Raw genomic sequence first — 17,428 nt, 5'->3', positions numbered from 1 at the left:
TAAAGTTCCCATTTTGTTGTTATTTAAAAATTCAAAGAAAAAATGATTCAAACTGAGTTCCCACATATGTTCCGCACCCTTTGACCTAAGTATACACCTACAAGAGTCTTTAGATGAAATTATCGTAACAGGAAAAGTGTTCTGTATTGCAAGAATTGGATTACATTGCTATGTTTGTGAGTTTTCCTCAGTTTCTCAATCAAGCTGTTGTACTAGGGCAAGGGTCTCCAAACATTCTAAACAAAGGGCCAGTTTACTTTCCTTCAGACAGGGCCGGACTGTGGCAAATGGGAGTAGAAAATGTCCTGGCGTTGGTAACAATGCCCCATCATTGGTGTCTGTGAAAGGAATAGTGCTCAACTATGTCAATGGGAGGAATATTGCCCCGAGGGCCGGATAAGGCAAGGTCTCAACTCACAGGAACCGAACTGAGACTGTCAATCTGCTGTAGGTCCCTCCCCGGTCACCAATTTTTTCTTGGTGTCAGGAAAACTAGTCAGAAGTGACTCATGCAGATAGCAGAGGAATGAAGCAGCAGACAGAAATAACACTCAGCGCTCTGGATTGAGACAATTACACACTATAGAGGGAATTGCTTTGTTCATATTTATGAATTTTACAACCACTTTAATTACTTGTGAACTGGTCCAAGTAGATAAACTTTGGGCTGGTGGCTCTTCTGCAGCAGATCACGTACATGTACGTGATCTGGCATTTCCTGGCAGGGGGCGCTTGCTGCCCCATCTGTGTTGTCATTTGCTACAGCACAAGCCGATCAGCAGGTCCCAGCCAATGCTTTATGGCCGGGACCTGCTGATCAGCTGAGTGAATGACAGAACAGAGCTCAGTGTTGACAAACAACACAGAGCTCTGTATGGACAGCTGTTTTTTCTCCTGCAAAGCAGGGGAGTAAAAACTGGCACATCGCTTAGTAAAAGCAGCACATACTACACACAGTACACATTGTTAGGCACAAAGTTAACCCTTTGATTGCCCCTAAATGTTAAACCCTTCCCCGCCAGTGTCAGTAGTACAGTGACAGTGTATAGTATTAGCACTGATCACTGTATTAGTGTCAATGGTGACGTCAGTGCCAGTTAGTCAGTTCCCACAAAGTGTCAGTTAGTGTAAGATTGCCTGTTGCACTATCACAGTACCACTGGAAGTCGCTGATTACCACCATTACTAGTATGAAAATGTATTAAATTAAAATTTCAGCATATATTTCATAGTTTGTAGGCACTATAACTTTCAAGCAAACCAATTAATATACACTTATTGGGATTTTTTTTAACCAAAGACATCTAGCAGAATATATTTTGGCCTAAATTTATGAAGAAATGTGATTTTTTTTTTTATTTTTACTGGATATGTTTTATAGCAGAAAGTAAATAAATATTTCATCTTTTAAGATTTTTTTTGTTTATATAATAAATAAAAAATCCAGTGGTGATTACATACTAACAAAAAACAGCTCTATTTCTGTGGAAAAGATTATATAAATGTCATTTGGTTTTAGCGTTGCACGACCATGCAATTACCAGTTAAAGTAGTGCAGTGATAAACAGCAAAAAATGGCCTGGTCATGGAGGGGGTAAAATCTTCTAGAGCTTACTTGGTAAAAGTTTCATATTTGTATGATAACTTTGCAATCATTAACCTATTTATGTACATATGAACCTGAGTTCTTCTGGTAAGAGAGGAATACCTCTTTCTGGTAGCTGTTATCTATATATTTTCTCAGGAAATGCAGATTTGGAATTCAAATGGAATTAAGAGGTTTGTATCTTGGAGTTATTGTTTTGTTGACATTCTTGTGATGCAAGATTAAAAATACATGTTTGCAATTTTGTTTGAACATACTGTCTTTGTAGCAACTATTTGCAGAGTGATCTGAAGAATAATCCATCTGAAATTCCCACTGCAGGTCCCTTATACAAAAAGTTGGCTCAAACTCCAAGCCCAACACCATATTTGTTCATCTCTGCTCAATATTTAAAATCTAAAAATATATCTATATTATGAAAATCTGTTCCAACACAAAAATACTCAGAGTCTCAGGTAAGAAGTGCACGGGTGTAGAATTGTGTGTATTTTTCTCATGACAACAAATCAGCTTCTCCTGTTGCTGTTGCTAGAGGCATTTAGAGTAAGTAATAAAATACTCATTGGTTGCCATGAGGGAAAGACAGACTATTCTTCCAGGCATACAAGTTATGCACATCGTTTATCCAAGGCTACAGTTTTATAAAGTTAAATGACTCAAAAATCCCATACTTCGTAGTGTACTTGTCTAATGAAGGGATGCAAAACACTTGTTACATGGAGTGTAAAGTTCCTTGAAAACCTAGAGCTATGTCTCTGGGATTGTCTATTTCCTGACTCCGGACAGAAAGACGTGTGGTAGCACATTACTTTTGGTAATAAATATCAATGAACACAACACAGAAATGGGAGTTCTTCAAAAAGACTGTATGTGAACACTCTGCAAAATATATTCCCATGGGCAACTTTAACTGGCTAAAAATCAAACCTATGTGGCTTACGGCCAAAGTTAAAAAGGCTATAGATAATAAAAAAAGAGATTTTATTCAATATAAAAATGAGGAACGCTATAATCGTTTAAACATTACAAGGAATATAACAGAATATGCAAAAAGGAAATCAAGGCAGCAAAAATGGGCAGCACAGTGGCTAAATGGTTAGCACTTCTGCCTGGCAGTACTAGGATCGTTGGTTTGAATCCCAGCCACGGCACCACCTGCCTGGAGTTTGCATGTTCTCCCTGTGCCTGCGTGGGTTTCCTCAAGGTACTCCAGTTTCCTCCCACCTCCAAAGACATGCTTGTAGGTTAATTGGTTCCTGTCCAGGGGAAGACTGACAATTCATGGGGCCCCCGGGCAATAGGGGATCATGGGGCCCCTGTGTCCTTGCCCAAACTCAAAAAAGCCTATGAAAAAGGTGCATCTCATGGGGCCCCCTACTGACCCCAGGCCCTCGGGCAGTGCCTGAGTTTCCAAATGGTCAGTCCGCCCCTGTTCCTGTCTAAATTGTCCCTAGTATGTGTATGAATGAATGTAAGTTAGGGACCTTAGATTGTACACTCCTTGAAGGTTAGGAACTGATGTGGATGTACAATATATATGTGTAAAGCACTGCGTAAATTGATGGCGTTTTATAAGTACCTGAAATAAATAAATAAAATAAAAATTGAAAACAAATGACAGATTGCATAAGTTAGCAGAACCAACCCCAAAAATTCTTCAAATATATTAATAGTAAAATGGTCAGGACCAAGCATGTAGGCCCTTTACAAAATAATCTAGAGTGGGTGACTGGGGACAAAAAGAAGGAAATTTATTAAATACCTTCTTCAGTTCTGTGTATGCAAAGGAGCATGGGGGAGCTCTTGTCCATAATGGACATGGTATTGACACAGCTCCAGATGATCCACATTGGCTCACAACTGATATGATCCAAAAATATTTAGACAGAATAAAGGTGACTAAAGCACCTGGACCGGATGGCATACACCCACGGGTCCTTAAAGAATTGAGCTCTGTCATTTCAAAGCCATTGTTTCTAATATTCAGGGACTCTTTAATGACTGGCATAGTGCTATTGGATTGCTGTTCCTCTGTCCAGTCTTGGAGCTATCATGTTTTTATCACATTGTGTGTAAAGGATTTCAAAAAAGGATTTAATCTACTACATCGCTGTCTGTGCGGCCAACCATTTTGTCTTTTCACCACTGGATTGGCGTAAAGGCCAATGTGGTGCCAATATTTAAAAAGGGGTCTAAATCTTTACCAAGTAATTATAGACCTGTTAGTTTAACTTCTATAGTTGGGAAGATACTGGAGAGTTTAATAAAAGACCACATAGATGAGTTCTTGCTGGAAAAAATATTTTAAGCAACAGAAAGCATGGATTCATGAAAGAAGTTGTCAAACAAATCTGATTTATTTTTATGAGGAGGTGAGCAAAACCGTGGACAGAGGGGTGGCGGCGGACGTGGTATACTTGGATTTTGCAAAAGCATTTGACACAGTTCCCCACACAAAGCTAATGTGTAAGATAAAGTCTACAGGCTTGAAAAAAATCTGTATGTAAATGGGAAGAAAACTGGCTAAAAGATCGTATTCAGAGAGTAGTGCTTAATGATTCATACTCTGAATGGTCTAGGGTTGTCAGTGGTGTACCCCAAGGTTCAGTGTTGGGACCCTTACTTTTTAATATATTTATAAACGATATAGGGTCTGAGATTAAAAATTCCATTCAATCTTTGCAGATGACACCAAGCTGTGCAGTGGAATAACGTCCTTACAGGATGTCTTCAATTTACAAGCTGACCTCAATGCACTGTTTAATTGGGCAACTATGTGGCAAATGAGATTTAATGTTGATAAATGTAAGGTTATGCACTCGGGGGCTAAGAATATGCATGCATCATACATACTATGGGGGTACAACTGGGGGAATCAATGGTGGAGAAGGATCTGGGTGTTTTGGTAGATCACAAGCTTAATAATGACATGCAATGCCAAGCTGCTGTTTCTAAAGCGAAGAAAATCCTCTCTTGGTTTAAAAGAGGTATAGACTCCAAAGAGAGAGAGATATCATATTACCCATGTACAAATCATTAGTAAGACCTCATCTGGAAATTGCAGTTCAGTTTTGGGCACCAATTCACAAAAAGAACATTGGGGAACTGGAGAAACGGCAGAGAAGGCCAACAAAACTGACAAGAGGTATGGGAGGAGCTCAGCTATGAGGAAAGATTAGAGGAACTGAATTTATTCTCTCTTGAGGAGATTAAGGGGAGATATGATCAACATGTATAAATACATCAGTGGTTCATATAGTGAACTCGGTGTTCACTATATGAACCACTGAAAATGTGGTTCTTGCCAGCTCAGTGGATTACTTTAAAAAAGGCCTGGATTATTTCTTAGATACACAGAATATAACTGGAAACTAACATTTATAGGTAAAGCTGATCCAGGGAATAGCCTATTGGCTCTCAGGGGATCAGGAAGGAATTTTTTTCCCCTGCAGGAGCAAATTGGAATATGCTTTGCTGGGTTTTTTTGCCTTCTTCTGGATCAAATGTGGATATAGGATTAAAACTTTTTTTTATGGTTGAACTGGATGGACCTTTGTCTCTTTTCAGCCAGACAAAAAGGTAACTATGTAAAATACTCGTAAATCTTGACTTTTATTTTCCTCTTTCCCATCTGTCTGATGACAAAAATTTTAGGATATTTTACAATCATCACACTAAACTTACAGGAACCAGCATTAGTCTAAAAAATCTAATTAATAATATTCATCACCATGTTAAGATATAAACAGTTTGCCTCTACAAACTGTTAATATGGTGAATATCCACAATATAATCATGTGAACATTTGGGCTCTATTAGGTAAGGCAAAAGTGTGCTAATAGTATTTTTTAGAAATACAGCTTAAACTTCAGCAGATAGCTGAGTAAATTGTGTGGAAGTCCACATGCCAACAAACCAGCAAGTGTACTGCAATTACATATACTGTAAGACTTTTTAGATGCTGGCTTTAAATCCTTTTAGGGTTCAATATCTCATCAGGATATCCCATTGTGCTGCATCTGTGATAAGAAAACAAATAAGAAATATTTACACATAAAATCTTCATCTTTAATTAACAGAACATTCAAAAGGAACATTATTTAATGTAGAACAATAAAAATTCACAGTTCCTGAACATTTGTTATCATTTAACAAATAATTAAAGGATGAGCATCCATAAGGAATAATTTGCAATACAAGGTTTTCATAACAAAAAATAAATAAAATAAGAAAGAAAATGAAAACATTCACAACATATTAAATAAAACTAATTCCCACAATGGTATCTGTAAGTCATTAAAAATCATCTGTATAGAAGATAACCTGGATTTGGTATCCCAAAGTGGGCTGGAGGTCAGTATCTGATGGTTTCTTAAAAAATCTGATGTAAAGTAACAATACATTATGAGCTGATGAACTAGAAACTCAAAAATACATTGAATTCATGTCTATGATCTTTATTTTTTTAAACGGTGATGTATGTCTCTACCTGTTTACCATTGTTGCACAACATTCCCATTTCTGCAGAGTCATCAAAGATTTGCCAGGATGTGATAGCTTAAAAAGTTTTGGGAAAGTATTCATTAAAGGAAAAATACAATGGCTTGGGGGCTTGTTTTTTTTTATAAAATGTGTTATAACTATATAAATAATTTTTGCGTCACAAATAAATATTCAATACATAAATAAGGATTGCCAAACCACTACTAGTCATCTACAGAGACAACACAACACTAGTTGTCCCTTTTAAGACACTTTGGGGCCAACTTATAAAGCATGGGAATGGCTACCTCAACACGATGCATGTAATGCAGGGGCGGACTGACCATTTGAGCACTCGGGCACTGCCCGAGGGCCCAGGGTCAGTAGGGGGCCCCATGAAATGCCCCAGGTACATTTTTATAGGCTTTTTTTTAATGTGGGCAAGGACATAGGGGCCCCATGATTCCCTATTGCCCGGGGGCCCCATGAGTTGTCGGTCCGCCCCTGATGTAATGTGACATAGGGGTTGAACTACTAAAACTAGAGAGTGCAAAATCTGGTGCAGCAGTGCATGGTAACCAATCAGCTTCTAACTTCAGCTTGTTTAATTAAGCTTTGAGATAAAACTGGAAGCTGATTAGTTTCCAGGCATTGCTGCACTCTCCAGTTTTAGTAAATCAACCCAAAATGGATTATTGTGTTAACCGTACAAGTGTGCAGCCATCCTTAATATACATAGCATGGGCACATTAAGACTGTAAATAACACATACTGTATGTATACTAGCTTTTGGCCAGAATTTTAGGCTGACCATATACAGCGATCTGATTGTACAATCTCGGCACAATTTCCTTTAGATTTACCAAAATTATGTAATATGAGGACAAACCTAAGCAATATATTCAATTATTATAAAATCAGGTAGATTCATGCAGTACGTAGATCTAAAGGAGATTGTACAATTAGATTATGCAGTGTATGGTAAGCCTTAGAGCGAGCTGCTTTTCCAGATGCACTGTTGTGTTCAAAAGTCTGCATACACTGGCACAAATCATGAAATTTTGGCATTGATATTGAAAATATGACTGATCAAAACATTATCTTTTATTTAAGGATAGATCATATGAACCCATTTATGATTACACAGTTGTTTGGCTCCTTTTTAAATCATAATGATAATAGAAATCACCCAAATGGCCCTGATCAAAAGTTCACATACCATGGAATGTTTGGCCTTGGTACAGACACACAAGGTGACACATTCAGGTTAAAATGACAATAAAGGGTTTATTTCCCACATCTGTGGCATTTTAAATTGCAATTAGCATTTGTGTATAAATAGTCAATGTGTTTGTTAGCTCTCACATGGATGCACTGAGTAGGCTAGATACTGAGCCATTAGGAGCAGAAAAGAACTGTCAAAAGACCTGTGTAACAAGGTAATGGAACTTTTTCGAAATGAAAAGGATATAAAAAGATATCCAAAGCCTTGAATATGCCAGTCAATACCGTTAAAATCACCTAAAATTCGGGGATCTCTTAATACCAAGCCAAGGTCAGGTAGACCAAGAAAGTTTGCAGTCACAACTGCAGGAAGTATTGTTCGGGATACAAAGAAAAACCCACAGGTAACCTAAGGAGAAATACAGGCTGCTCTAGAAAAAAATGGTGTAGGTGTTTGAAGGAGCACAATGAGACAATACAAAAATGAGCTGAATGATCAAGTTGCCAGAAAGAAGCCTTTAAAGCAGGTGCCTTCCGAGAGCAATTCATATGATGTCCACCTGGAACAGTGAATATCCCACCCAGCCGTCATTTGACGGCCAGATGAGAAGTGCTTAAGGTTCAGACTCTCTCTTGTGAGGAGAAAGAGAGAGAAGCGCCGCTGCAGATGGTCACAGTGTTGGATCGAGATAGGACTCAGGTTTTTTTAACCTTAATGCAGGGTATGCAATAAGATAAACACTGGTCTACCTTAATAACCACTTAAGTGACAATTAGGGCTCGTTCACACTTGACTGTTTTTCCAACTCTTGCCAAACGCCCCTATAGCGCTTGACAAGCTTTGGTCCAGCGTTAGCGGAGCATTTTTAACGCTCCTCAAACAGTCCCCAAACAGTCCCATGCGCGGTTTAGCGGCGGTTGCTAGGCATTTGCCAAGCATTAAAAACGCCCCACAAATGCCTATAATGAAGTTTGAATGGTGTTAACGCTCCGCAAACGCTCCGCAACCGCGTCGCAACCACACTGCAAACGCCAGCGGGGCATTTGTGGAGCGGCACCATAGACTTGAATAGGAGGCTTCAACTCCTCCTGACTCAACCAGAGGCATCCGTTTTGCCGCAATGCGACACAGCATGACGCTAATGCTCCCGTTTGAACAGCACTGTGTGCTGCAATGTGCAGAATTTTCCCAGGCGTTTGGAAAACGGTAAAAACTCTTCCCAAACGCCTGTCTACCGCTTGCTAACAAGGCTTGTGTGAACGTAGCCTTAGAGAAAAGAATTAGATTGGTTAGGGATTCTTATTAAATTACAATACATAGTTCTCTGGTTGCAAAAAAAAAAAAGTGGTATAAAAGAATTGCCTCTCTTTAGATACGTACTATAATCTCAAATTAATTAAATTATGAGTATTAAAACAGTAACGGAAAAATTATTTTAAATGCAAATATTTAAGTAGAATGATAATCTACTGTAGGTTTATTGAAAAATAAATAAATAAATAAATAAAGCACCATGTTTTCACTGCAATATAATATTTCTAAGATTAAACATTATAAAATAATTGAAAAAATTACCTAAAAACAAATCAGAGTACAGTCTAATTGTTGTACTGGCAGCCTATTGCACAAGTATGTGATTTTAGTATTTTAGGTTTGAACGGCATTCAATCCGCATGTGAAATAACATTGCTTCCTATGGTGCCTGTTCACATACAGTATGTCCAGTGCACTGGCAGTGCAGATTCAGTGTTGATTGAAAAAGAGTCCTGTTCCTGATTTCTGAGCAGTGTGGTCTAGTTCAAGTGCAGATTACAGACTCATTGATTTCTATAGGAATTGCTTCTGAATCACACTTCATGAATTTGTGAACACAATTCCAGAACGGTTTTCTCTCTTCAAATCCTGACCTGAACTAGACCTGAATCGCTAAATGACTGCTTTTCATTCGCACTGAAACTAGAGCTGTCAAGCCGCACCGCACATGTGTGAATTGGCACTGACTGTTACGTTTGTAGATGGGCACAGGCAAGAAGTCTGTGGCCAAAGAGTGAAACAGAAGCATAGTCAGGAGTATAGCCAAAGCACATTGGGCTTTTCCTAGAGCAAATGTATATGAACAACAAAATGTCCTAGGCTTTATTATATCAATTGAATTAAATACCTTCTACATTAGAAGAAACGTAGAAGACACTATCTTGTAAATATGTTACAAATAAGTGTAGTAGCTAAAGAAGGTGCAGAAGTTGGTTTAACAATTACATTTACACACTACTGAGTTTCATAGTTACATTATTATTATTATACAGTATTTATATAGCGCTAAAAGGTTTGCTCAGCGCTGTACATTATAGTGGGGGACAGTACATGAGACAATACAGTAACAAAACAAAACACGAGGGGGTCAAGGGACCTGCTCTTTCGAGCTTACAATCTAGGAGATTATAAGGTAGGTTAAAGTGTTACTAAACCCAGGATCCTGCATTCACTCTATCTGCTCTCCCACAGTACACAGAACATGGAAGTGCAATTATTTTAGTAAATATAAACTGCTAAATACCTTTTCTCATCAGCAGTATATAGCAGTCTTGTGACTTCTATCAGTGTCAAGCTGAGCACATGTTAAAGTTTGTAGGAGGAGTTTTCTTTCTGTTCTAGGAGGATGCAAAACCCCTCACCCTCTCTCTGGACAGTGCTGATTGGCCCTGTGCTGATCACATGCACTCTCCCCAAAAAAAAAAACTTCAATACAATACACACCAAACTGAGCATGTGCATGTGGCTACGGGTTCAGTCTGTCTTATCAGGTGGACATTTGAAGAAAAGGAGGGGCAGAGACGTCAGGCTCAAACGGCCTTTCTACACTATGCAGAGGATTAACCCCTTAGGTTCCACAGTGAGTATAACAAGCATGCTTTACTGCATATACAGACTGATTTTACTGTTGTGGGTTTATTATTATTATTATACAGGATTTATATAGCACCAACAGTTTGCTCAGAGCTTTACAATATAACAGGAGACAATACAGCAACAATACAGTTCAATACAAGAGGGATAGGAGGGCCCTGCTCTTTGGAGCTTACAATCTAGGAGGGAGGGGCTAGTGGTACAAAAGGTAATAACTGTGGGGGATGGATTGGTAGGAAGAGTAGAAGATTCCATTATTAGTTGAGGGCAGGATAGGCTTCCCTGAAGAGATAAGTTTTCAGAGATCGCCTAAAAGTGAGCAGAGTAGGCGATAGTCTGATAAATTGGGGTAGAGAGTTCCAGAGGATGGGGGAGGCTCTGGAGAAATCCTGGAGATGACCATGGGAGGAGGAGGCAAGGGAGCTAGAGAGCAGGAGGTCATGCGAGGAGCAGAGAGGACGGTTTGGGTGATATTTATTGACAAGATTGCTAATGTTTAGTAACACTTTAAGGAAAGACATGCTATTAAAGTTTAACTCCATGAAAAAAAAGAAAAACTTGCATCATCCAAACTCTTAGGCCTGGTTCACACCGGCATGTTCCTGTGCGATTCCCATGAGTGCAGTGAGATATGATTTGAACCCATTTACTTTGAATGAGCACGATTGCAGAAAAGGTAGCACATGCACTAGTTTAAAAAACACACTGCAACCAGATTGCATGGTACCATGCGATCCGGTGCAGGAAAACCCTTTGCGGTTGCGATCTTCATTTGGGGTATTGTGGACCTAACATTGACATCTGCTGCAGATCGCAACTGCAGTGCGTTTTGAATGCGGTGCAGGAAATGCACATGGTACGCAAGTTTCCCACACCGCTTCCTGGTGGGAATAGGCTCCTGTTCACATCAGTAAGCGATGCAGGAAGCACGCAGTGCATTTGCCTGCACCAGCTTGCATGGTATAGAAGTACTATGTTATCTAGTTGCAGTGCATTTCCCAAAAAAGTGCATTCAATTTATTGGGCTAAAATCGCACCACACTGAATCACGTGTGAATCGCATTCCTGTGCGATTCCTAGTGTAACTCAACTTCTAGAGGAGGGAAAACAAAATTTTAGAAAGCTTTGCTTTGATAATGGGAAAAATCCCTTCATGACCCCTGAATGAGACGGGATAACTACCTGGATCAACAAAGTATTACTCATGGGCATAAGGGATTTCAGAAGTGCAATTTTTTTAAGCAAATCACTGAGGGTTTATTTACACCTATTGTATTATAGTGCCTTCACTTTGAATGGCACTACTAATTTTCACTGTTGAAACTAGTACCCAACTGATGTGACTAGGGGCGGACTGACCATTTGGAAACTCGGGCACTGCCCGAGGGCCCGGGGTCAGTAGGGGGGCCCATGAGATGCCCCTGGTACCTTTTTCATAGGCATTTTGAGTTTGGGCAAGGACACAGGGGCCCCGTGATCCCCTATTGCCCGGGGGTCCCATGAGTTGCCAGTCCGCCCTTGGATGTGATGCAGAAGCGTTGCAACAAACTGCAGTGCATGGCAAGTGATAGCAAAAATTTTGCGACATTTCTGATTTTTGGGACATTTTGGTGTGTTGGAGGCCCATTGTTTCTAATGGACTGCCTTAATGAGCAAAAAAAAAAAATGGCAGTGCTTACATCTGCCAATGCCTGAAGTAGCATCATGACATCGCTTCCGGCCTTCCAGGGTCCTAGAGATGGCTGGGTACCATATGGTCCATGGCCAGTTCTATGGTAAACTGGCGCTGCCAGGAGACCAGTTATCCGGCTTCCCGATTGCACGGGAGAGCACAGAGAAGCCCCGGTGAGTGGAGGGAGGTGCTGGGAGCTAATGAGCTGCTGGGATGGCTTTTACATTGTAGTGAATCGTCGGCTGAAGAAAAAGATATCTGGATGAAGCTTGTAGTTGCAAGCATCATCCAGATATCTCCACTCAAAGTTACATAGTTATATAGCTAGTCTGGCTAAAAAAAGACAAAAGTCCATCCAGTTCAACCATTAAACAAAGTTCACAACGTCATATGACGTCATGTGGGCTGGAAGTGGTTAAGATTGAAAACAATATACATTGAGCAGAATTGAACTGGATGGACATGCGCAGTACACCACAAGGCACCTACAATAAAGCACACTCCAATGCACAAATGTGTTGGAAAAAATGATGCATGTGCTTTTTTTTCCTGCATTGTTTTGACAGTCTATACAAAATGAATGAGCTGCATTAAATTGTATCTAAACCCAAGAACAAAAATATAATACATTTCAGCATACTAGTCCTTAGATGTGGTGTCTGCTTTTGTTTTCCTTTATTCAGGCTTTTCTTTTCTTTTCACCTGATGATCCTACCAGTACACACTTCCTGTTCTAATGTAACATCAATCACTTACAGTACTGTATGTATAGAAGAGCAGCATTGTCACCCTAGAACCCTAGAACACCCTAGGACTACAGAATATCTCCTCCTTTCCTACTCTCTATAACATGGGGATGAGATGTTTCGCAGGTCACAGAGAATAACTAGTGGGAACTGATAACTTTGCTTGAAATTTGAGTTTAGTACACAGAACGTTAGAAGAACACTGGAGTTCTGGCAGAATCAACTGGTATTTTTCTGTGCAGAAAATGTACTTAGCCTGAGAAAAGAAAACTAATGCAGTCAACAAATCTAAGAACCAAAAGCTGAAATAAATAAAAGTGGTCCAGCCAGATTGATTTTTCTATTTTTTTTACATAGAGCAGGGAAGAGTTAGCACTTCTGTCAGGTTTTTACTGCTATCCATGGCCCCGTAAAAGAGATTTACCCTCACTTCCTGTCCTGCTGACATTTCACCAGACAGGAAGCGAGAAAAGCTCTCTAACAGCATCACAATGGTATTTTTTTTTAGCAGAGTAGGAGAATATTAGAACCTCTGTCAGACTTTATATCTTTATCTGTGTTCCTGTTGTGGATTTTTCCTACCCCAAACCCCAGATCTCTCCATAAAGAGGACTTGTCATTCCTTATTCCTATTACAAGGGATGTTTACATTTTTTGTAATAGGAATAAAAGTGATTAAATCATTTGGTCCTCCTCCAGACTCTACACTTTCTTCTTCCCAGCTCCACCCCCAGCTTCTTCCTGGTAGCAGCACAAGGTAAGGGTGATGCAGTGTGATGCAGGGAAGGGTGGGGGGACTCTTGCCTTCTTATGGGGGCTCTTGACATCTAATGAAAGGGGAAGTGGGGTGCTCTGGACATCTGCTTATAATTATTTCCACAGGAAACTTTATTGGAGACTTCTCAGAAAGAACTCCATGGCAGAACCATGTTCTGTCTGAGTAGTCTCCAATAAGGTTTCTTGTGGATGATACCAGCGGCTAGCTACCCTCCTTTTCAGACTTGCATCATCTGCTACAGGACTAAGGCTCTGTGCCGGCCGGCACCTGCCCATCACAGCTTGGGTCTTAAGTTATACCTAAAACCTGTAATAATCGAATGCAGAGGCAATAATTTCATATGATAAAGGGTAGATACATTTATTTAGTCCTACAGATGCAACTGAACCTTTCAGGGCATAATCCTGATGTGGCCCCAATGAAATTGAATTCGACACCCCTGGATTAGGGCATCAATTTATATTTAAGATTGTTTAACCATACCCAATATTTCTTCTAAAGCTAACATTTTCATCAAAATGCTCAATTCGCATGTCTAAATTTAACATACTGTAGGTGTGAAGTTGTTTTTTCATCACATTAAATATTTAACAATCGTTTAACCATTACATGAGTTTTATTCTGAGAATTTATAGAGCCTAAATTGACAGTTTGCAGAATCAGTTTATCGTCAGTTAGAAGTTAGCAAAAAAGACCGTTAAATTAAATGTAAAGTGCAGGCAATAGAAAATTAAAACTAACCTTGCAAAGAAAGCCTTTGTAAGCTGAAAATATTTTGGATCAGAAAATTTTACAAATGTTACATAAATAGTGATATGTCATTGTTTATTTCTCCTAATGAAGAGGCTAAGTATTAAAATGCCAAAACATACCCAGGAAATAAAAGGTTTAATTTATAAAAGCAGCAATTATGTTTTAACTTTTTTTTAATTACCGTATTTTCCGGCGTATAAGACGACTGGGCGTATAAGACGACCCCCCTACTTTTCCTGTTAAAATATAGGGTTTGGGCTATACTCGCCGTATAAGACTACCCCCCTCTTCCAACCAATCACGGCAAGCAATGTACCAGTATTTTCTGTGCACACTGTGCACACTGCATACAAAGCCTGCTTGGATTGGGTGGGTCAGCTCTCCCTGCCTGCCCAGCCCTGCCTGTCTCCAAGATACCATAAATTGCACAGAACTGCCACAGACATTATAATATTAATAATTACCGTATCTCATAGAAGTTAAGGGGACAAGGTCGGATGCAGCAGTACCATACCGGTACTTCCGAGCTGACACTTCTGCACATGTCTAGGGCAGCAGTAGACGATCACTGATCACCATTCCTCGCAGAACTGCATGAGACGTCGGATGCAGCCGTTCAGTGCTCGATTGATCGTGACTGAAACTGTGACATGCGCAGAATCACTGTGTATCTCTTCTCTGCATATCACAGTTTCAGTCAAGCTCAATCGAGCACTGCTGCATCCGACGTCTCATGCAGTTCTGCGAGCTACGGTGATCCGCGATCGTCTACTGCTGCCGAAGACATGCGCAGTAGCGTCAACCCGGAAGTACGGTAAGGTTTCAGCACAGCACCCGGCGTATAAGACGACCCCCGACTTTGTAGACGATTTCCAGGGGTTAAAATGTCGTCTTATACGCCGGAAAATACGGTATATTTTCTGCAAATGCTTTCAACATATTCCTGTTTGCACAATATATAGCTTTGTACTGGACATACTGAATTTCAGATGAAACTATTCCTTAGTTGTTTATGTGACTGATGATCACCCATAGTAGGCTTCATCCCAGAGGCTAACCAAAGGCCTTATATATCTGCCAGGCTCATCCACCTCACCAACAGCTCTGTTTCCGCCACCCCCCTCTGCCAATCCCTCCACTGGCTTCCAATTGCGCAACGGATTAAATTCAAAATCCTAACACTGACGTACAAAGCTGTCCACCATACTGCCCCGAACTACATCACTTACCTAATATCCTGCCCAGCACGCACACTCCGCTCCTCACAAGACCTCCTCTCTAGTTCCCTGGTCTCCTCCTCCCATGCATGCCTCCAGGACTTCTCCAGGGTGTCACCCATCCTCTGGAACTCCCTGCCCCAACCCATCAGATTATCACCTACTCTCCCCTCCTTTAGGCGCACCCTGAAAACCCACCTCTTCAGGGAAGCCTACCCCACACCCTGCTAACTTGCTGACCTCCTCCACTCTTCCTACCACTCCATTCCCCACAGCTTTATCCTCCTGTGCCACCATCCCCTCCCTCCTAGATTGTAAGCTCGAAAGGCCCTCAATTCCCTCATGTTTTCCATTGTATTGGTATTGTTCTGTCACATGTTCTGTCCCCCTTTGTAATGTACAGCGCTGAGCGAACTATTTGCGCTTTATAAATACTGTATAATAATAATAAATAATAATAATCTGCACGCTGAAAATGAAAAAGCAAGCAAGCATGATTTTGCCAGTTTGGTTCTCTCCTTTTTTCCCCCATAAAACAGTGAGATAAGTCCATGTTTAGACTAAAATATGTGTGTGGTATCAGCTTATTAGATATTTTATTCCTCATATTTTACTTTATTGAAACCAAAATGTTGTACTTTACGTGTACTACTTCACATCTCAAACATTACATAAAGAATATTTGTAGGAATCAATGAAAATGATGAGGTAATGCTCTTATCTAATGTAAATGTATCTATCTTGTTTGTTTCAATACACATGCATAATAGGCAGAGTAACCAAATCCCTCCAAAGGCCTTTTTTCTGATTAAATAAAAACATGTTGCTTCCTACTGTATTTGCACCACATCAGGGGAACATTTAATAACTTTTGACAATCTGCATGTATTCTTCCAGGTTTGATAAACCACAATCATATTCAAACACCTGATCCTCAATAAATGTGGCTAAATATTGACCTTCAGCTTACTAGCAAGTACATTGTGATTGTCCCAGGCCAAATTACTTTGCAAAAATTGTCCTAGATGTTTTCTTCGCAGGGAGCAGTTATTTTCTCTGGATGTTTAGAATGATGCTAAGGTTTTTGTAGACTTTATTGCACATGTGCATGGAGAATAGAAGGGAGGGTGGAGGAGACATAGGATACACATTGGCTTCTATACAAACACAGTGGGGTTTATTTACTAAAGCTGGTTTACTCAGAATCTGGAGCACTTGTACATGGTAGACAATCAGCTTCTAACCTCAGGTTGTTTAATTAAACTTTAGCAATAAAAAATAAGCTGATTGGTTTCTATGCAGAAGTGCAGGAGATTCTGAGTGAACCAGCTTTAGTAAATAAACACCAGTCCTTTGATCTTCTGTGTGTCTTTCTAACCTTCCTTTGTGACTCTGACAACTGAAGGTGTAGTGGTTTCTCAGTCTTAGTATTCAAGCAGGACAGCTTGGAAAGGTTCCTGCGTTGCGTTCCTACCAGTCAGTCACTCACCACCTCCTTGTGGGGAACAACCATCTCTAGGACCAAAGTAGCATTCGATGGCAGCCAGTATCATCAAGGGGTCCTCCCAGGAGAGAAAAAGCACTAAACCCAGGAGCTGAATCGTTAGGGATATTGCTCCTGCTACAAAGTGCTTCACAGGAGTACCCTGTAAGCAGAGCACTGTACACATAATCTGGAATGATGCTTCCACATTCTTTTTACATAGGAAGTGATCATGGCTGTGGGCAGGGCACCCGATGCCGGCTGTCACTGCGACAGGAGCTCTGTGTGTGGGCAAACTGTGGCTTCTTCAGTGTGTGGCTGCATTGCTTTCCTTTTTGACATGAACTCTCCTTTCTCACTGGCTCAAGCAAGGCTATGCAACAATACCTAATATTTCATTGTGGGATGTGCTCTGCCATGATGATGGTTCCTGATTGGCCAGTGCTATTGTCAATCATATGTCATCATCATGCAGAGCACAAGCCACAGTGGTGAAAGACTTATTCTTGAATTGCACTGCTTCACTTGGTGAGAGAGAAGAGTTCATGTCAGAATGGTA

At 40.2% G+C, this 17,428-nt stretch overlaps 1 protein-coding gene across 2 annotated transcripts in view; it reads right to left on the bottom strand.

Annotated features, from left to right (window-relative positions):
* Positions 1–2,570: 2,570 nt before the first annotated feature.
* Positions 2,571–17,428, bottom strand: part of LOC149432475 (uncharacterized) — a 208,866-nt gene continuing 194,008 nt past the window's right edge. For both annotated transcript variants that reach the window (XR_016308989.1, XM_089665126.1), the window contains exon 6: positions 2,571–5,625. The gene's annotated coding sequence lies outside the window, so the exon portion shown is untranslated. The remainder of the gene's footprint in view (positions 5,626–17,428) is intronic.

This window comes from Staurois parvus, unplaced genomic scaffold (genome assembly GCF_062004578.1).
Source record: "Staurois parvus isolate SC_StPar_1 unplaced genomic scaffold, SC_StPar_1.0 ptg002140l, whole genome shotgun sequence".
NCBI lineage: Eukaryota > Metazoa > Chordata > Amphibia > Anura > Ranidae > Staurois > Staurois parvus.
This window is presented reverse-complemented; position numbering and strand designations above follow the sequence as displayed.